Source organism: Dipodomys ordii, unplaced genomic scaffold (genome assembly GCF_000151885.1).
Source record: "Dipodomys ordii isolate 6190 unplaced genomic scaffold, Dord_2.0 Scaffold7, whole genome shotgun sequence".
In the NCBI taxonomy this organism is placed as follows: domain Eukaryota; kingdom Metazoa; phylum Chordata; class Mammalia; order Rodentia; family Heteromyidae; genus Dipodomys; species Dipodomys ordii.
Window position 1 is genome coordinate 17,308,552 of NW_012267223.1, and position 21,556 is coordinate 17,330,107.

The window sequence follows — 21,556 nt, forward strand, 5'->3', positions numbered from 1 at the left end:
CTCTACCACTGAGCCACCTTCCCAGCCCCTTCTCCTCATCTCTTATGTACACATAATTTTGCATGGGTGTGTATGGGGGGGTCACAGCTCAAGCACTGTTTTTGTGTTTTGTTTTTTTGTTTTTGCCAATCCTGGGGCTTGAACTTGGGGCCTGGGCACTGTCCCTGAGCCTCTTTGTGCTCAAGGCCAGTAGTGCTCTACCACTTGAGCCACAGTGCCACTTCCATTGTTTTCTGAGTATGTTATTGGGAGTTAAGAGTCTCATGGACTTTTCTCCTCAGCCCCTCTTTGCTAGCTTCAAGCTGTGATCCTCAGATCTCCGCCTCCTGAGTAGCTAGGATTGATTACAGACAGGTATGAACCTTGGGCACCAGCGACAAATTTATTTACTTTGTGTGTGTGTGTGCATACATTAGTAGTGATTCTTGAAATCTGGGCCTGAAGCTCTAGCTTGGCTTTTTTGCTCATGGCTGGCATTTTACCACTTGAATCATATGTGCCTCTGGTCCCAGCTTGTTTTTGTTGGTTAATTGGAGCTAAGAGTCTCTCAGGTTTATCTGGCTGGGCTGGCTTTGAACTATTATAGATGTCCAGGGTTAGCCTGGTTTTTTTGTGTGTGTTTGTTGTTGTCATTCCAAGACTTGGACTCAAACTCAGTACCTGATGCTTTGCTCACTGGCTGACACTCTACCTACTGACTCCAACCCCTCCTCCTCCTCCTCTTCTTCTTCTTTTTTTTGGGTCCAGTCGTGGGCCTGAACTCTGAGCCTGGGCACTGTCCCTCAGCTCTTCAGCTCAAGGCTAGCGCTCTACCACTTGAGCCACAATTCCACTTCTGGCTTTTTTTTTTTTTTTGCTTATGTGGTGCTGAGGAATCGAACCCAGGGCCTCATGCATGCAAGGCAAGTGCTCTACCACTGAGCCACCTTCCCAGCTCTTCTTCTTCTGCTTCTTCTTCTTCTGCTTCTGCTTCTATATAAAAGTATGTCTAAATATTTCTCTCTTTTTCTTTTTCACTCACAGATTTTTATTCTTGGAGGGAGTCATTTAATTATTTTATTTTGGGGATGCCATTAATTTTTAAAAGTTGGGTCATATTATATATATGTTTCTGCATCTTACTTTCTTCTTTTAATGTAAGTACATGTAGAAATACAATGTTCCTGTAAGGGAACAAGTCTCACTCATTCAGAGTGTGTGTGTGTGTGCGCGTGTGCGCGCGCGTGCATGTGCACATACATGCACATGCATTTCTGAGGATCCAATAAAGGGCTTTCCATATGCTTTACTATACCCCTGAGTTACACTGTCAGCCCTAACTTATTCTTTTAAATGGCCATATAATATTCTACTCCCGCCTTGAATGGGTGTTCAGTAAGTTTCCAGGTCTTGCCACTACCTATAATAAACATGCCTTTGTGCCTATCGTGATGATGGATGTTTTTATTTCTTTGGTGGTTTTTCTGAGAATGGGGTTATTGGGGAAAAGGTATTTTAAAAAATTTTAATAGATACTATCAGATTGCTTCTCCAAAATGCCATCTCACACACACACACACACACACACACACACACAGAGAAGGATTTAAACTCAGCTTTGCCTCTGCTAGGCAGACTTCCTACCACTTGGGCCATACCACTAGCCCATTTTTTATTTTGTTATTTCTGAGATAATACCTTACTTCCCCCCCCCCCCCCCCCCCCCCCCCCCCCCCGCCCCCCCCCCCCCGACCAGCCTGGAGTTTGATCCTTGTGTTTTAGCTGAGCTGACAGGCATGCACCACCACGCCCTGGTTTTTCTGTAGAGATGGGTCTCTAGGATTTTTTTGCTGGTAGGTGTGAGCCAGAATGTCCTGTGATACTCACATTTCTGTCAAGGATGTGTGAGGTTTTTATTTTTCTGCATCCCCAGCAGCAGCAGGTGTGATTCTGTTTGTAAATTTGGTAATCTCATAGGTGAGAAGTGACCTCATTGTTTTTTAATTTGCAGTTCTCTGCTGGGCACCGTGTGCTAATTGGTTTATTGACTGTATTTGCTCTTTCTTAGAATCACTTCTCCACAATTAATTTGTTGCTATTAAATTGTCTTTTCTTATCAATTGTAATCTTTTAAATCTAAAGTTTAAAGTTCCTTTGAACTTACCATTGTACTTTGGCTTTTTAAGACTACTCTAAAAAAAAAACTTTTTTTTTTTTTTTTCCAGTCATGGGGTTTGAACTCAGGGTCTGGGCACTGTCGCTGAGCTTCTTTTGCTCAAGGCTAGTTAGTACTCTACCACCTGAGCCACAGTGCCATTTCTAGCTTTTTCTATTTATGTGAAACTGAGGAATTGAACCCAGGGCTTCATACCCATGGTAGGCAAGCACTCTACAACTAAGCCACATTCCCAGCCTCTAAATTTTTGTTTTTGTTTTTGTCTGTTGTGGGGCTTAAACTTTGGGCCTGGGCACTGTCCCTGAGCTCTTCAATTTAAGGCTAGCACTCTACCACATGAGCCACAGCATCACTTCCGGTTTTCTGGTGGTTAATTGGAGATAAGAGTTTCATGGACTTTCCTGCCTAGGCTGGCTTTGAATGTCAATCCTCAGATCTCAGCCTCCTGAGTAGCTAAGATTACAGGTGTGAGCCACTGGCACTGGGTGACAAATCCTTTTTCTTTTCTTTTCTTTTTTTGCCAGTGGTAGGGCCTGAACTCTGGACCTGGGCACTGTCCCTCAGCTCTTCAGCTCAAGGAGAGTGCTCTACCACTAGAGCCACAGTGCCACTTCCAGCGTTTTCTGCTTATGTGGTGCTGAGGAATTGAACTTAAGGACTCATGCATGCAAAGCAAGCACTCTACCACTGAGCCACCTTCTCAGCTCCAACAAAACCTTTTTCATGTGAAGGAATTATCCTATTTCTTAGTTACCAGCAATCACACATGTGTGTATGTATGTGTGTTGCTGGGGTCGAACCCAGGACCCTGCACATGCCAGGCAAGCACTCTACTGCTGATCTACATCAACAGCTTTTCCTCGCTATTACTCCCCCCCCTTTTTTTTTTCAATAATGTGGTTTTATATTAGGGCCTCACTTTTGCTTGGCTGGCACTCTACCACTTGAGCCACACTTCTAGCTTTGTTTCTGCTGGTTAATTGGAAAGAGAATCTCTTGTACTTTTCTGTTTAAAGTTGGTTTGAACCTCAGTCCTCTGATCTCAGCCTCCTGAGTATCTAGGATTACAAGTATGAGCTACACCACCCAACCCCAACCTGACTTTGTGCTAGTTAACTGGAAATGGGAGTCTCTTGGACTTTCCTGTTTAGACTTGATTTGAACCTCAATCTTTGGACCTCAGGCTGTTTATCTAGGATTACAGGTGGGAGACACTGGTACCTGGCTGTTACTATAGTTCTATATTGTCTGCTCATAGTCCTTTTACTTTTTTCTCCTTTCCTTTCCTCTGTTGAACTGGTAAAATATTACATTTCTCAACAGTACCAGGACTGGCACAATTTCTTTAATGCCCTCTGTTTAATATTGTCTCATAGTTGAATCCCCTTCTCCTCATTCCATTGTGAGAGGTGTTCCTATCCTGGGATCTGGGGAGGGCTAAAGACACTAGACTTGATTGTAAGCACATGAGATTTAAGAAGTGTATTAGTTCCAAATGCTCACTGCCTCCCGGGCAGTGACACCATGTACCACACACGAAGCAGAGCCACACTGCTTTGCACTTGAGAAGAGAGTGAAGAAGCAAGTATAAAAGGATGGTGTTCCCACAGGAAGTTGTGAGGGGCCCACTTGAATAGTTTCTCAGGCTTCAGGCCAGCAGGGAATCCAAGCCTGCTGCCCATGAATAAGCAGGATGGATGCCTGGTCCCTTAATATAGAGGTTGCTTACCAGGGAAACTTCTCTAGAGAAGCAGAGTCCCCACTCTGCTGGAGGAGAGCTTGAGGCTTTTCAGTTGCACTCTGTCAATATTTAGCACTGGGCCAGGGGCTGGGTATGGTGATCAAAGCACTTGGGAGGAAGAGGCTGGAGGATTACAAGTTTAAGGTCATCCTAAGGTACATAGTAACGCCCTTTCTTAAAACACACACACATACACACAATCATGCACTGGGAGCTCATACTTATAACCCTAGGTATGCAGGGGGCTGACATCTGAAGATCGCAGTTCAGAGCCAGCCCCAAGGAAGAAAAGTCCATGAGACTTTTCTCCAATTAATTAGCAAAGAGCCAAAAGTAGATTTGTGGTTCAAGTGGTAGAGCACTAGCCTTGAACTCAGGGACAGCACCCAGGCCCTGAGTTCAAGCCCCAGGACTGGCACAAAAAAACAAACAAGCAAAACCAAATCAACCAAAGACTGGTACTGAGTTTTAGGCCTTTCACACTGTTGATTTTTTTTTTTAATTTTTTTTTTGGGTCCAGTCGTGGGGCCTGAACTCTGGGCCTGGGCGCTGTCCCTCAGCTCTTCAGCTCAAGGCTAGTGCTCTACCACTTGAGCCACAGCGCCACTTCCGGCTTTTTTCTTTTTGCTTATGTGGTGCTGAGGAATCGAACCCAGGGCCTCGAGCATGCAAGGCAAGTGCTCTACCACTGAGCCACCTTCCCAGCCCTTGATTTTATTTTTTATATTATGTAGACTTTTTTTTTGTCATCCTCAGTTTTAAAAGATATTCCCAGGAGATTACAAGGAGGTACCAACAATTCCAATTCTTTCAAGAATAGAGGAAGGGGGCTGGGAAGGTGGCTCAGTGGTAGAGTGCTTGACTTGCATGCATGAGGCCCTGGGTTTGATTCCTCAGCACCACATAAGCAAAAACAAAAAAAGCTGGAAGTGGCACTGTGGTTCAAGTGGTAGAGCCCTAGCCTTGAGCTGAGGGACAGTGCCCAGGCCCAGAGTTCAGGCCCCACGACTGGACCCCCCTCCAAAAAAAAAAAAGAATACAGGAAGGAAATAGCTGCTGGTGGCTCATGCCTGTAATCCTAGGTACTCAGAAAGCTGCGAACTGAGGATTGTGGTTTGAAGCCAGCCTGGACAGGAAAGTCCGTGAGACTCTTATCTCCAATAAACTACTCAGAAAAAGTCTGAAGTGTTGCTGTGGCTCAAATGTTAGAATGCTAGCCTTGAGTAAAAAGAAGCTCAAGCATAGAACCCAAACCTCGAGTTCAAGTCCCAGGACTGGCAAAATAAATAAATACATACATACATACAGGAGGTGTATTCTCCTAAACCTTAAGCAGGTGCTTCAAGATGGATTTTTTTTTTCATTCTTAAGTTTGTTTTTTGAGACAGAATCTCACTATGTAGCCTGGCTGACCTCAAACTCTCTATTCTCAGGCCTCAGATTTTCAAGTGCCTGGATTATAGGAGTGTTTCACCACCCTCTAGCTCATTCTTGAGGTTTTGGCGTTTTTTTTTGTTTTTTTTTTTTTCATTCTTGCATCTAATTTTTCCCCTTGTTTTCTAGCTTGCCTCTTCAAGTGATTTAGAGTATTCAGGAGGGATTAATTTTTAAGCAACTTCCACACCTGAGGTTTCTTGTTGTCTTCATACATGAATAACAATATGGCTTTCAAGTTTTTTCTAGACTGGTGTACGTGGAATTGCAGCCACAACCTAGTCTATTTAATGAATTGGGACTGAATTTTAAAACATAACATGGTACAGACAAGAGTAGAAAATACTAGCATGCACCCTGTGTAGTAAGGACACGTTCTGCATCATGAATATCTAAAGATGCTTGGAAAAGGGACATTTTGTTTCTTTTATGTTCTTTATCCTTCTTAGAAAATATATAAATAGGCTATAGAGAAAAGTATTTCTAAGGATGAGTCAGGATAAAAATAAAATTGAAATTTACTTCTTTGGATATTTGTGAGAAATCTGAGCTCATTTTAATTTAGGTTCTTTGTTATTTTGTTCTCACTTGCCTGTAAGAACCTTATTTATCACTTCCTCCCTAACTTAAACCTGTTTTAAAATTATAGTTTGTTTTTTTTTTGTCGGTCGTGGGGCTTGAACTCTGGGCCTGGGCGTTGTCCCTCAGCTCTTCAACTCAAGGCGAGCACTCTACCACTTGAGCTACAGCGCCACTTCCTGTTTTAAAATTATAAAATAAAGCCAGACTCTGGTGCTTACTCCTGTAATCCTAGCTACTCAGGAGCCTGAAATTTGAGGATTGAAGTTCAAAGCCAGCCTGGGCAGAAAAGTTGCTGAGACTGCTACATCAGTTAACCACCAAAAAGCCAGAAGTGGAAGTGTGTATATATAAGTGTGTATATATATGTGTGTGTGTTTGTGTGTGTGTGTATGATTTTGTTTGTTTGTTTGTCGTGGGGCCTGAACTCTGGGCCTGGGCACTGTCCCTCAGCTTTTCAGCTCAAGGCTAATCCTGGAATTAGCTCAAGGCTAACAACCATTTGAGTCACAGTGCCACTTCCAGCTTTTTCTGCTTATGTGGTGCTGAGGAATCGAATTCAGGGCCTCATGCATGCAAGGCAAGCACTCTACCACTGAGCCACCGTCCCAACCCTGTATATGATATTTTTTTTTTAAAGCCAGACACCAGTGGCTCACACCTGTAATCCTAGCTACTCAAGAAGCTGAGATCTGAGGATTGCAGTTTGAAGCCAGCCTGGGCAGAAAAGTCCCTGTGAAACTCTTTATCTCCAATTAACCACTAGAAAACCACAGTTGGTGTTGTGGCTCAAAGTGGTAGAGTGCTAACCTTGAGTGAACAAGCTTAGAGACAGTGCCCAGGCCCTGAGTTTAAGCCCCACGACTGACTAAAAGATAAAAACAAACAAAAAACCCACCCAGCACAACAAGAACAAAGGATATAAAAAGAAAAGTAAAATATCTCTCCTACTTCAGTATTCTGTTCCATGTGTTTTGGTGTGTGTGTGTGTGTGTGTGTGTGTGTGTGCGTGCGTGCGTGCGTGCGTGCGTGCGTGCGCGCGCGCGCGCTAGAATTTCTTTTCTTAGCTGGTTGCCGGTGGCTCATGCCTGTAATCCTAGATACTCAGGAGGCTGAGATCTGAAGATCATGGTTTGAAGCCAGCCCCGGCAGGAAAGTCTGTGAGACTCTTATGTCCAGTTAACTACCAGAAAACTGGAAGTGGCACTGTGGCTCAAGTGGTGGAGCCTTGAGCTGAAGAGCTCAGGGACAGTGCTCAGGCCCAGAGTTCAAGCCCCAACACTGACCACCCCCCCCCAATTTTTTTTTCTTTTCTTTTGCAATGCTGGGAATTGAACTCAGGGGCTTATACACTTTAGACAAATACTTTACTACTCAGCTATATTCCTAGCTCCTGGATTTGTTTTTATTTTTTATTTTTTCCTGGGGCTTGAACTCAGGGCCTGAGAACTGGCTCTGAGCCTCTTTGTGCTCAAGGCTAGCACTCTACCACTTGAACCATGGCACCACTTTGGCTTTTTCTGAGTAGTTTATTGGAGATAAGAGTCTTACGGGGACTTTTCTGCCCAGGCTGGCTTTGAACTGTGATCATCAGATCTCAGCTTCCTGAGCTAGGATTACTGGTGTGAGCCACTGGCACCCAGTTGCTCCTGGAAATTTTTTTAGTAATTCAAATGGCACGTGATATCTGAGGACAATAAAGTAGGCTGAAGTGGCAAGGAAGGATTCTGTGGCTCTTGGTGATGTGCTCAGTGACAGTATGAGAGGTAATGGCAGAGAAGCCAGGCAGGAAAGGTCCTGGGGGAGTGTCCCAGGACATAGTCAGTCCTGCAGCTGGAGTCACCTGAGTGCGGTGCAATCTGGGGATAGAAAGAGGGCTGGACGGGGAGGGGCTGCAGGTTGATGCACAAGAGTGAGTTGTGGGAAATGAGGAAGGAGTGGCGTGTGGACTCATCCTATAATCAGGGCAGTTTCTCTGCCCTTGGTGTCTGCCTGGGGAGGTCCAGGGTGGTCCTGGGTTTCCTCCTTGCTGTGTGGCATGTTGAAGCAGGATAGATAGGATGAGGTAACATGAGGGGAGTTAGAACATTTTTAAATTATAAAAGAAGCCAGATTCAGGAGCTGTGACAACTGGAGCAGCAAGGAATTAAATGTATGACCTGCAATGCCCTTCTTTTCTGTAGCTGCTATGTGACTTGGAATCTCCCTAGATGACTAATTAGGAATGCCCACAAAGGTGATATCCATTGTCTCCAGGCTTTGAGTACCAGACATCCCCTCAACCTATTGTCTCCATACTTGGGGACTTAGCAAGATTGGTTAAAGGTTGCCCAGGTGAAGCATTACTTATCTAGGAAAAGTTTAACCTGGATTTCCCAGCTTAGTCTAGAGGGCATCAATACACCTGAGATGAGGACTGCCATTTTGAGATTCTTTGCTCCTACCTCTTGCACGCCAAGGAGTGATCCTCTTTCTATGTATTCCTACCTTGCTAAACAAATCCTTACTGACTTTGTCCATGAGTTTCCTTTTTTGTGAAACCCCTCCAGGTGTTTTTCAGAGTAGATTCCAAGAGCCTTTGAGTCAAGTGGGAACCGTGAAATTAAATTGAGGACTCCCTCATTCTCTTAACTAGGATTTCTCCTCACCCCAAATGTGTGTGTGTTTGTGTGTGTGTGTGTGTGTGTATACCTTGTTGGATTTCAGAGGCCTTGCAGGCCAAGACCATGTTCAAAGAGAAGCAGTGGAGATGTTTTCTCTATCTTGTGCTTTCCCTCCTACTTTGAGTAATAAGGACTTGATCATGTACTATCATGATGAATTCCAGCAAGGGCCTGAGCCAGTGCCAGGGATGAGGAGGATCACCCATAGGATGCTGGGAAGGACCACAGTTGAGTAGTCAGTGGATGAGGAAGCAGGGGACACAAGGCTGGCCTGAGAAAGTGTGTCATCATTCCACAATGAGTCCCAAGAGCACTTGAGAAGGTGAGACTTCCTGGAGTTGGATGGAATGGGAATTGGAGCCTTTGGGACTTATGCACATGTGGTAGACCAGGCTAGAGGGATGGTAGGGCATGATGGAAACATAGCAACCATCAGTGTCCTCATGAGGCCAGGTTTCCCAGCTGAGCCTGGCCCATAGTAGTGCTGGGCTGGGGTCTACATATATCTGAGATGATTTATGTAAGGCCTGGGATTTGTATGCTATAGTAGAAAGCATGATGATTTCCTTTACTCAACCTAAAAAAAATACTACAAACTATTCAGGCATAGGTGGCTGTCATTCTAGCTACTCAAGAGGCTGAGATCTGAACATTGAAAGTCAGAAGCCAGCTCAGGCAAACGCAAGAGACTTACCTCTAATTAACCAGCCAAAAAGCTGGAAGTAGTAGCTGGCTCAAGTAGTAGAGTGCCAGCCTTGAGTAAAAAAAACCAAGCAAGGTCTAAGGGCCCTGTGTTCAAGCTCTAGTACTGGCATACAAAAATAAATAAATAAGCCAGGTACCAGTAGCTCACATCTGTAATCCTGGCTATGCAGGAAGCAGAGATCTGAGGATTGTGGGTGGTTCAAAGCCAACGGGGGCAGGAAAGTCTGTAAGACTTATTTTCAAGTAAGCACTCAAAAAACTGAAAGTGTGTCGGAGACACAGACGCACATGACCCTGCCTAAGGATTCGTGTGCTGTGTGAGGTTTATGTGTGCTGGTGAACAAGGAGAATGCTCCTTCATAACCCTAGCAAAGGTCGGGGTACCCAGCTGCAGCTGGAGGCTGCTGGAATGAGGAAGCTCTTTCTGGGCAAAGGTCTGGATGCCTGGCCACGACCTTGGTGGAGGACTTAGGGAAAGTGCCCTTTGTGCTCCTCCAAATAATTCTGTAGAACAATGCCTCAAGATTCTTTCCTGGTTCTTAATGGAGCCCACCTGCACCTTGCTTTCTCCTTATTATCTTCTATCACAAGGAACTGCTCCACCTTTGTTGACAACTTTTCCTGCTCACTGATTAAAGGTTGTTAATTTTTACTGTCGCATTCCCCAAAAACTTTCTGTCCTATGATTGTCCCATGACCACAGATTTACTTTCTATGCCCCTATACTGTATGAAAGCATATGATTTTTTATTTTCATTCTCAGTCGTGGGGCTTGAACTCTGGGCTTGGGCGCCATCCCTGTGCTCTTCAGCTCAAGGAAAGCGCTTGAGCCACAGCACCACTTCTGGTTTTCTAGTGGTTTATTGGAGATAAGAGTCTCTCGGAGACTTTCCTGCCCGGGCTGGCTTTGAACCATGATCCTCAGATCTCAGCCTCCGGAGTAGCTAGGATTACAGGCGTGAGCCACCTGCACCCAGCTAGTATATGATGTTTTAATAAACTTTGTCTATACCCACATGGCATGGTCCCTTTCTGCCTACCAGATGTGCTTTCCCAGGTCACTGATGAGGAATCAGCAACAGAAATGGTAGAGTGCTAGCCCTGAAGAAAAAAAAACAGCTACAGAACTCAATCCTCTCAGGAATTGCTACAAACTGTTGTGGTCACAAAGTATATAATGGTGACTAAAATGAACACCCCTCCCTATGTCATGGAGCCAATATTAGTACATGTGTGTTTGAGCAACACATACACACAGTCAAGCAAGGAACACACGTCCAGTAAGAGGAGTATGTGAGAGAGAAGACAGAAGGGGAGGCGAGGGTGGAGCTGGGGTCACCCACTCCAGCCTGAGGAACAGGGTAGGACCTTCATAGAGATGGGTCCAAGCTGAAGCTGAAGACCAGACATACCCCTGTACCTCTGAGTCCAGTGATGGGGTCTGGAGTTGTTGAAGGGTTCTTCTTTTTCTGCTTCTCTACCTCCAGGTCTCCATAGATGGAGTTGCTTTCTTGGCCTAAGGGCTCTGGCAGCACCAGTGGGGACCAGCTGGCCCATAGCATTGGCGAACAGTCATGCTGGGCCCCTCTCTGAGAAGCAAGTGGCAGCAACCATCTAGGAAGGAGGCTGAGGTGAGGAGGCTGCCTTTGGGCACCAGAGGCTCTGTGCTGACACTGGGAGATGGCTGCTGAGTAGCCTCAGGTGCTGCCTGGCTTTGTGGCTTAGGGCTTGTTTACTTTCTGAGGCTGCTGAAGCCAAGGCCAGGGAACTGAGAGATATGAGTGCCCCTTCAGCCAATCAGCCTTCTTTAAACACTTACTAAGTGGAGAGAGAGAGAAGCAGATGTTTAATAAAAACTGTATAGGAGCTGGGAATGTGGCTTTAGTGGTAGAGTGCTTGCCTAGCATGCATGAAGCCCTGGTTTCAATTCCTCAGTACCACATCAGCAGATAAAAGCCGGAACTGGCTCTGTGGCGCAAGTGATAGAGTGCTAGTCTTGAGCAAAAGCAACTCAGCAACAGTGCCCAGGCCCTGAGTTCAAGCCCTAGGATTGGCAAAAAAACAAAACTATATGTTCTCCAATATTAGACAGCAAGAGAGAGAGAGAGAGAGAGAGAGAGAGAGAGAGAGAGAGAGAGAGAGAGACGGGCGCTGGTGGCTCACACCTGTAATCCTAGCTACTCAGGAGGCTGAGATCTGAGGATCACAGTTCAAAGCCAGCCCAGGCAGGAAAGTCCATGAGACTCTTATCTCCAATTAACCACCAGAAAACAGGAAGTGGCCCTGTGGCTCAAGTGGTAGAGCGCTTGCCTTGAGCTGAAGAGCTCAGGGACGGCCCCCAGGCCCAGAGTTCTAAGCCCCACAACCGACAAAAAGAAAAAAAAAAAGAGCTTTATTGCATGTATTTGTTACATGTTCTTTTCTGAACCAGATGACTTATTGGGAAGCATATTAAAATGTTTAAGTATTAGGCAACAAAATAAATCTCTCCTTCTGGGAGAGCAGTCTTTCCCTTGTGTGCTGTGGTTTCACAATTTCAGCTGACTGCATCTGCCCACCGCGGGGTGCTTGTCAGTCTCAGGCTGGGGGAAGTCAGTGCCAGGCCTGAGGCTGCACTGTGATTCACATGTTTACTGTGAAAATAGTCAACCAAAGTCCTGTAAGGCTGGTGAGAAGTATTTTTAAATTCCCACCTGAGGGCCTTGCCAGGCTGGCAGGAGTAGGAATAATTGGCATTATGCCCCTTGTGTTCGGATGCACAGGTGAAGACCAGATTTACTTTGGCACCACCTGAGGACTGGGCCTGACAACTCCCTGGAGATGATCATCCTGGTCTGCATCTCAGTGTGTCTCCATCCACAGACAACTGGTCTTTATGCAAATGCACTTAGTGGTGGTTTCAGCTAAAGGTCAGTATAGCACTGCCCCCATCTCCATCTGAAAAGCTAGGTAGGAAGGAAAAATGTCCGTGTGTGTGTGTGTGTGTGTGTGTGTGTGTGCGTGTGTGCGCGCGCGCACACACACGCACGTGCATGTGCCAGTACTGGAGTTTGAACTCAGGGCCTTGCACTCTCACTTGGCTTTTTCTACTTAAGGCTAGTGCTCTATCACTTGAGCCACACTTCTAGCTTTTTAATTGATTAATTAGAGATAAGTGTCTCATGAACTGTCCTGGCTAGGCTGGCTTTGGCCTCTTGAGTAGCTAGGATTACTGACATGAGCCGCCAGCACCCTGCTGGTAAAATTCTTGTTAGACAAAAACAAAAACAACCCCACAATCTATAGACCCTACAGTCCAAACTTTAAAATTGTAGAGAAAACGTCACCCTTTTTCCATTGGTTTGACTCTGTGGACAGTGGAAATCTCTCCTGTTCCATCCCCACCCAGCTCCTGGGTCATTTTACCCATGTGCTTTCCTTTCCCAGGCTCAAGGCCAGATGGTTCTTTCTGCTTTTTCTGTCAGCACAGGTAAAGGTAGTGATACGTAATGGGGAAGGTTTTTAGTCCCCTCTGAGGAAAACATTTGCCAGGCGGACCATTCTTTCTTTTTCTAAAGTGGATTGTTTCTTGCAGTGTAAACTTCACTAGAAAACTCCAACAAAGCATCTGTCTTCATCTTACCAAAGCAGGTCCTTCTATATCCTGGCTTGGCGTGGAGCCCAGGGTGGGGGAAGGGTAGGAGCACTTCCCCCACGGCGGAAAGGGAGACCCCCCCCCAGTTTGCACAGTGATGATGTCCTAAATAAAGGACATGGGTCATCCTGGAGATAATGAGCATCCTGTTTTGAAAGTGTTTGCGTGGAGGTTGGGTAGGTACTTCTTTGGTGAGAGACTGGACCAAATGATCTCACAGATCCAACAGAATCTGGGGACATTTTTCTTGGCTCCTTATTGAATTTGTCATTGTCTTAGACATCTGCTGTTTCTGCCTCCTAGTACACTTTGTGCTTCTGCCAAGACTTGTTTCTCTGTTTCTTTCAGGCCTGGGTGGGATTGGCATCACTCCAACTCCTGGGTGGTCCTTATTGGTCACATTAACAGGAGATACAAATATTTCCCTTCCAGGGCTTAGGGCAGCTGTAACTCAAGAGGTAGAATACTTGACTAATCTCTAAGGCCCTGGGTTCAATGCCCAGTACCATTAAAGAAGTAAGTAAATAAGTAAATAATTGAACTTCAAGCTAGGTGTGGTGGTACATACCTGTAATCCCAGGTTCCTGCCAAGCCATTGGCCACTTCTGAGTCCATGCACATTGTGTGTGTGTGTGTTGGCCACTTCTGAGTCCATGCACAGTGTGTGTGTGTGTGTGTGTGTGTGTGTGTGTATGTGTATGCTGATCCTGAGGCTTGAACTCAGGGCCTAGGTGCTATCTCTGAGTCTTTTTGCTCAAGGCTAGAATATTCTACCACTTGAGCCACAGCTCTACTTCCAGTTAATTGGAGATAAGAGTCTCACAGATTTTCCTACCCAGGCTAATTTAGAACCATGATCCTCAGATCTTAGCCTCTTAAGTAGCTAGGGTTACAGGCATGAGCTCCATGCACAGGCCTTTTCTGCATATAGAGGATGATCAAGTAGAGTACATGCTCTGCCCATGGTGAGTTTCTTCTCTCTGTTCCTCCAGGGTCAGCCAGCGCACAGCTATGAAGCAGCAGAAGTCCATCTGTGACTTTACCCATCTACCCAGCTGACTCATACAGAAACTCAACCCTTTTTTTCCTGTCTACTGGGTTGAAGTCTCCCCATTCTTTTTTTTTTTTTTTTTGTCAGTTGTGGGGCTTGAACTCTGGGCCTGGGCACTGTCCCTCAGCTCTTCAGCTCAAGGCTAGTGCTCTACCACCTGAGCCACAGCGCCACTTCCTGTTTTCTGGTGGTTTATTGGAGATGAGAGTTTCATGGACTTTCCTGCCCAGGCTGGCTTTGAACCATGATCCTCAAATCTCAGCCTCCTGAGTAGCTAGGATTATAAGCATGAGCCACCGGTGCCTGGCTCCCCCCACTCTTTATTCCAAGGTGGTTGTAGGCAGATATGACCTCAGGGAGAAGCATGACTCAACATTGGAGCTTGGATGCGGGCTCGTCCAACTGCCTTGAGCCTGTTGGCTTTGCTTGGTTCAGTGTGGGAGGTGCCAGCGTAACTGGATCATGGGTAACTGTTGGGCCTAGCTTCATAGCTTGGTATATCTGATATACCCAGCTCATGAGGGGAGCTCTGGTCACATGATCACTCAGTGATGGTTAATTCAACTTGACCTGGCTAAAAGAAATGCTCAGAGAACATATGGTTTTTATGGTATGTCTTTGAGGATGTTCCTAGAAGAAATGAGCATTTGAATCCATAGACTAAGAAGATTGGCCCTTAAAGAGGTAGGGGAACATTACCCTGTCCACAGAAGACCAAATAGAGAACAGTAAGGCAGAGGAAGAATGGAGACGAAGCTGGGCATCAGTGGCTCCCACCTGTAATCCTCACACCTGTAATCTCAGGAGCATGAGATCTGAGGATCACCCTTTGAAGCCAGGTTGGGCAAGAAAGTCCTTGAGACTCTGATCTCCAATTAACTATCAGAAAATAAGAAGTGGCACTGTGGCTCAAGTGGTAGAGTGCTAGCCTTGAGCAAAAAAGCTCAGGGACAGCACCCAGGCCCTGAGTTCAAGCCTCACAACTGACAGAAAAAAAGGAAGAAAAAAGGAAGGAAAGAATAGAGACTCTCTTTTCTTGAGCTGAGATGTCCATCTCTTATCCTTGGATGTTGAAATTCTTGGTTCTTGAGCTTTTGGACTCCAAGACTTATAGTGGCCTCCCTGGATTTTAATCCTTTTTTTTTTCAGTTGTGGGGTGTGAACTCTGGGCCTGGGCGCTGTCCCTCAGCTCTGCAGCTCAAGGCTAGCTCTACCACTTGAGCCACAGCACCACTTCCAGCTTTTTCTGCTTATGTGATGCTGAGGAATTGAACCCAGGGCCACATGCATTCGAGGCAAGCACTCTACCACTGAGCCACCTTCCCAGCCCCTAATCCTTTAATTTTTTTTTTTTTTTGGGTCCAGTCATGGGGCCTGAACTCTGGGCCTGGGCGCTGTCCATCAGCTCTTCAGCTCAAAGTTAGTGCTCTACCACTTGAGCCACAGCGCCGCTTCCAGCTTTTTTTTCTTTTTGCTTATGTGGTGCTAAGGAATCAAACCCAGGGCCTCATGCATGCGAGGCAAGCACTCTACCACTGAGCCACCTTCCCAGCCCCCCCCTTTAATTTTTAAAAATTTTATTATTTTATTTTATTGTGTGTCACACACACACACAAACACAAGGGCTTAGGCTTGAACTCAGGGCCTCTGGTTCAGCTTTTATGCTTATGGTTTGGTACTCTACTACTTGAATCATTTCTCGACTTCAGGTATTTTGCTGATTAACTGGAGATAAGAGTCTCAGACTTGTTTTCCTGGGTCTTTCAGGTTTATCTTTGAACCATGATCCTCAGATCTCAGCCTCCTGAGTAGGATTATAGGTGTGAGCCGCTGGCCCAGTGTTTGGGAGGCCCCAGCAGAGGATAATAATAATGAAATATGGGCATTTATAAACATAAAATGTATGCCTGCAGACTCAGCTGTGTCTGAGCCATAGGGGTAGGAGAAGGAAGGGGGCTCATAGTATATAAATCTATATCTTTAGATACTAAGAGAAAGGTAAAAAGATATCAGATTCTTGGTGCCATCTTTTGAATTGATTGATGAAACCTTTCCATTAAGCAAGCACTTGGGCTAGGAAGATGGCTCAGTGGTAGAGTGCTTACCTCACATATATGAGATCCTATGTTCAATTCCTTAGCACCACGTAAGCAAATAAAGCCGGAAGTGGCACTGTGGCTTAAGTGGTAGAGCGCTAGCCTTGAGCTGAAGAGCTGAGGGACAGCGCCCAGGCCCAGAGTTCAGGCCCACGACTGACAAAACAAAAACAAAAAAAACACGCAAGCATTTAAGCCACTTTTTTTTTTTTTTGCCGGTCCTAGGGCTTGAATTCATGGCCTGGGCACTGTCCCTGAGCTTCTTTTGATTAAGGCTAGCACTCTACCACTGAGTCACAGTGCCACTTCTGGCTTTTTCTGTTACTATGGAATCAAACCCAGGGCTTCATGCATGCTAGGCAAGCACTCTACCCCTAAGCCACCTTCCCAGCCCTTAAGTTACATTTAAAGCATTCAGGGAAGTTCTCTTTCTTGTTGAAGTTGTGTGCATTGGGCTTTCTGTCACTTTCAACATAAGAGCTTATCCATGGGGTTAGAGGTGCAAGTAAAAGAGTCAGATACTGAGTTCAAGTCCCAATCTTGGACAAAAAAAATAATAAATAAAGGTTATCCACGATCCAAGTACAAACATGAACAGTTTTATTGCTTTTGTAAAAACCAGAAAATTCAATGTGTAAATTAAAAAATTAATTGGTTAAAAAATATTTCTGTATAAATGAATGATTCTTTTCTTGGTCTACAGCGCTACCTGTATACAGGGCAGGATTACTTAGAGCAATATTTACAAGACTATATGGCAGTGTAACTGGTGCTTGTTTGAGCTCTTCATTAATATTTAATTTTGCCTCATGTCTTGAACTAATTTATTGGCACATTTTTGTCATTCCACTAGGACATAACATAAGTCACATCAATAAACAATGGCACTAGAGCTGTTCATGTTTCTTCTCTGAGTGATCATTTAAAGCTAATTTTCTATGACAGGGAGCTCTGAATGTACTACTGAAGATAAGACTTGTTTAATGTCTGCTTCGGCAACCAACAGGAAGTCGGTTGTGATTTTTTTTAATTATATTTATGTCGGGCTTTGACACTGTGTTTTTTGTTATTAACTCTTGTGAAGTATACTACTTCTTAAAGTGTTGTCATCCATCCATGAAAAAAAAAAAGGGCTTTTTCAGACAAGTGCTTGAAGCTATAATGAAATTACAGACGTGATTAAAGAAGTGAGTTCCTTGTATGAAGCACACTGTTTCCTGGGTGAATTGTTTGAGTGACAAGGACCTCTCTCCTTCCTGCTGTCAGGCTGTCATGCACACCCCAAAATATACTCAACTCTTTTTTTTTTGTATGTTTTTTTTGGTCGGTTGTGTGGCCTGAACTCTGGGCCTGGACGCTGTCCCTCAGCTCTTCAGCTCAAGGCTGCAGCCCTACCACTTGAGCCACAGCGCCACTTCCGGCTATTTTTAGCTTATGTGGTACTGAGGAATCGAACCCAGGGCCTCATGCATGCAAGGCAAGCACTCTACCACTGAGCCAACTTCCCAGCCTCACACTCAACTCTTTAGAGAAGTCACATTCACCTATAAGTAATTCAAAAGTTTTGTGTGGGAGAGAGAAAATATGTTAAACTACCAACAGCATAGCTCTAAATGCACATTGCAAATAAAATAAAATAGAATTTTGAAGAAAAACAAAAAACGTGTTAAAATAGTTTAGAATTTGCGTGTGTGTGTGTGTGTGTGTGTGTGTGTGTGTGTGTGTGTGTGTGTGAATATTGGTACTGGGGCTTGAACTCAGGACCAGGCTTGCACTCTATCCCTTGAAACACAGCTCCACTCCCAGCTTTTTTCTTGGTTAATTAGAAATAAGAGTTTCTTGGACTTACTTGCCTGGGGCTGGCTTTGAACCATGATCCTCAGATCTCATTCTCCTGAGTAGCTAGGCTTATAGTTTACAATTCTTAGATCTAATATAGTGGTACATATCTGTAATCCTAGCACACTGAGGCAGAAGCAGGACAAACGAGACTTTGAGAACAACCTGGGATACCCAGCAAGTTAGAGGACAATCTGTCTCTAAACAAACAAACGAAAAAATTTAAATTCTTAAAAAGTCATATGGCAAAGCACGCGAATACTAAAATGAAATGCAAACTGTCCCCCCTGCTCCAGCCACTCTCCATAATGCTTCTAGAGTAACCAGGGTTCTTTGGAATGCAAGTGACCAAAATCCAGCCCAGAAAGGAAATTGCAATAACCAAAGGTTATTAGTTTTTGTTGTTGTTGTTTTTGTCAGTCATTGGGCTTGAACTCAGGGCCAGGGCACTTTTGCTCAAGGCTAGTGCTCTACCACAGTGCTACTTCTGGTTTTCTGGTTGTTAATTGAAGATAAGAGTCTCACAAACTGTTCTGCCTGGGCTGGCTTTGAACCACAATCCTCAGATCTCAGCCTCCTGAGTAGCTAGGATTACAGGTGTGAGCCACCAGTGCCCAGCTGTATCTGTTTTGTTACAGAGCAAGAAAGAGGATTGTCCCTCTCTTGCAGCTGGGTCCCACATCCTTGGGGGACCCTTGTTGCTGGCTTTGTGAACTCCTCAGCCTTCTTTGATAACAGCTCCTGTGTGTTTGGAACAAGTGCAGCCACTTCCTGCCGTCCTGGGAGGTTGCTGCCAATCACAGGGCCCTCCAGCTTCTGTTGCAGGATGGACATGTGACTCAGGCTGAGCCAGACTGGAGCATCTGCTTTCCTCTTCCCACAGTTTCTGCCTCCCTCTCAATTACTTGAATTTGTGGAGTTACAGCTGTTCCCTGAAGCCAGAAAGAACAGAACCCACAAATTCCCTGGTTGCTCAGCCCACTCTCTACAGAGAATGGCAGCTCAGCTTGGCGGGGCCTGTCTTAGGGACCTCTCCTGCTCTGAGGGCTCACTGTGCTCCTTTCTAAATGTGCCCCCACCATCTGTTGGATGATTCATGCCCAGCTGGATGCAAAGTCAAGGCCCCATTTAAGTCTTTGGACTTGAATCCAGTATCAAAGGTGTCAAACTGGTGGCCTTCAAATCTGGAACCATTTTGGGAAATGTTCCCTTATACAGTCTCTCAGTGTGTCCCCATTTTCATAAATGTGTGAAGAAGGTTCTGAGAGCCCCCCTTGAGTGACTCCAGGACTGTGCCCCTCTAGTTCAGACTGGGGGGCTCCTGGGCACCTCCCACTCCTTCCCTCCTGGGCAGGCTGAACATGGATGCTTGGCTTTCTTCCCTCCTTCTCCCTCCCTTGCTTTCATCCCCTCTTCCTCCCATTTATGCACTTGATGTGCTGTAATTTGAGTTAATCATATGCCTTAGTTCATGGCACTGTTCAGGACTAGTCCATGGAAGGCCCCTTTCAGTAATTACTACTTCTCTTTACTCCATCTTTCCTTTCCCAGTCTCTACCCCTGTCCACTTTCTTTCTTTCTTTCTTTCTTTCTTTCTTTCTTTCTTTCTTTCTTTCTTTCTTTCTTTCTTTCTTTCTTTCTTTCTTTCTTTCTTTCTTTTTAAATGTTGGCTGTGGGGCTTGAACTCTGAGCCTGAGCACTGTCCCTCAGCTCTTCAGCTCAAAGCTAGCACTCTACCACTTGAGCCACAATGCCACTTCCGGTTTTCTGGGGGTTTATTGGAGATAAGAGTCTCATGGACTTTCCTGCCTCGTCTGGCTTTGAACCGTGATCCTTATATCTCAGCCTCCTGAGTAGCTAGGATGACAGGCGTGAGCCACCAGCGCCTGGCTTACCCCAGTCCCTTTCTAGGCACAGGTCCTATGAGGCGTCTTTGGTTTGCACATACACTACACTGCTCCCTAGTGGTGAACTTCCATATTGCCACTAGCTCTCACCACTGCTAGGGACTGGGGAGAACTTCTTTGGTTCTTTTTTCTTCTTCTCTGACCCTTTCTTCCCATAAGCTCTGGAAGGGGCTGCCTCCAGGGAAGGAGAGTTCTTCTTTGATACTGGGATTGGTTAACATGGCTATTCTAACCAGAGTTGTGTGGCCCAACAGGAGAGAGTGGGAATTGTGTGTGTGTGTGTTGGGGGGTGGGGGTTGGTTATTGTGACTGGTGTGTAGTGTGGGGGCTGCAGGCATTGCACTGGTAGAAGATGGAGGTCTTGCCCCATAAACCCAGTGAAAAGCACAACAAAGAACTATTTGGTCCCCAGTGCCAGTAATGGACAGAAGTTGAGAAATTCAGAGTTAACTCTTGCCACTTTGGACTTTAGACTCGATCCTTTGTTTGGCCAGGGGAGGTAGCAGAGGACCTTACTCTCATCAGGCAGGAGTATGGTCATGCTTCCTAGGAAAGGAGCTTTGTCAAACCAACGCCCAGACACCTCCTTCCCCCATGGTGAGTGGGACTCATCTGGGTTTCAGGGAGGAGCGAGGCAAGTCCTCTCATGCCTTCCTGTGGGTGCTGAGTGCCGGTGGGAAGCTGCCTCTGACTGAGCTCCTCTAGGTCCTGTGTCTGCAGGGTCAGGTTCTGTCCTGGCTGAGGAGCGCTGTTTGCCCAGCACTGCCTAACCAGCATAGGAAACTTGTCATTGCTCAGCTAAGCTGTGCTGTCCCCCAGCGGTGACCAGGAAAATGCTGATACTTGATTCTCCGCCTGCTTTCTTTCCAGTCCCTCTTGTGATTCAGAACAGGGGAGATCAGGAGGCTGAGATCTGAGGAGCACCGTTCAAAGGCAACCTCCGGCAAGAAAGTCTGTGAGACTCTAACCTCCAATTAACCAGTAAAAAGCTGGAAGTGTGGCTGTGGCTCAAGCAAAACAGCTAAGGTAGGCCCTGAGTGTAAGTCCTAGCCACCCCCCCAAAAAACAAACTGAGATCATGCTACAGTATAATTCATCAAGACCCTCCAACCCCAGAAGTCACATCAGTCCAAGCAAAGATTCAGTGGGGCTGTGGGATTAGCTACCATCTGTATGCAGGGAATCTCCTGCATACCAAAAACTGTCTTGCAGTTGGGTTTAGGTGGAAGAGCTTAGCCAAGCATAGGCAAGGGTGAACACAGAGGCTCTGGAACACTGTGGGGACCTATTGCTCTCCACCCCAGTCTCTGCTTCTCACCTCTGAGCTTACCACTTCCTCTGGGGTGGTAGCAGAAACCTAGATGTTGATTGTAAATTCTGTGGATGCAGTGTGGGAGCACCCCTCTCCAAGCAATGTTCTAATGCTACAGCCTAGGGCACATCTGTCTTAGAGCCCAAACCAACCTCCCCCACTCAGCCCCTGTACTGAGGATGGAATGCATTCCACTGTCCACAGTAGCAAGGTTTAGCTAAATCACTGGCTCTGTGAGCACTTATTTCTCTGCTTTTCTGTGACCTTCCTGCCCACAAAAATAGTTTTACTGTTTATTCCAGCCTCTTCTGAAAAGGTGTATAGAATATCAACAACCTCTGCCCTAGGATTCTTTGCATGCCACAGCTCAAAATCTTCACCTCCCTCCTTCCACCAGCCCTGGGCTGCTGGGGAGTGATTCTTTTTTTTTTTTGGTCCGG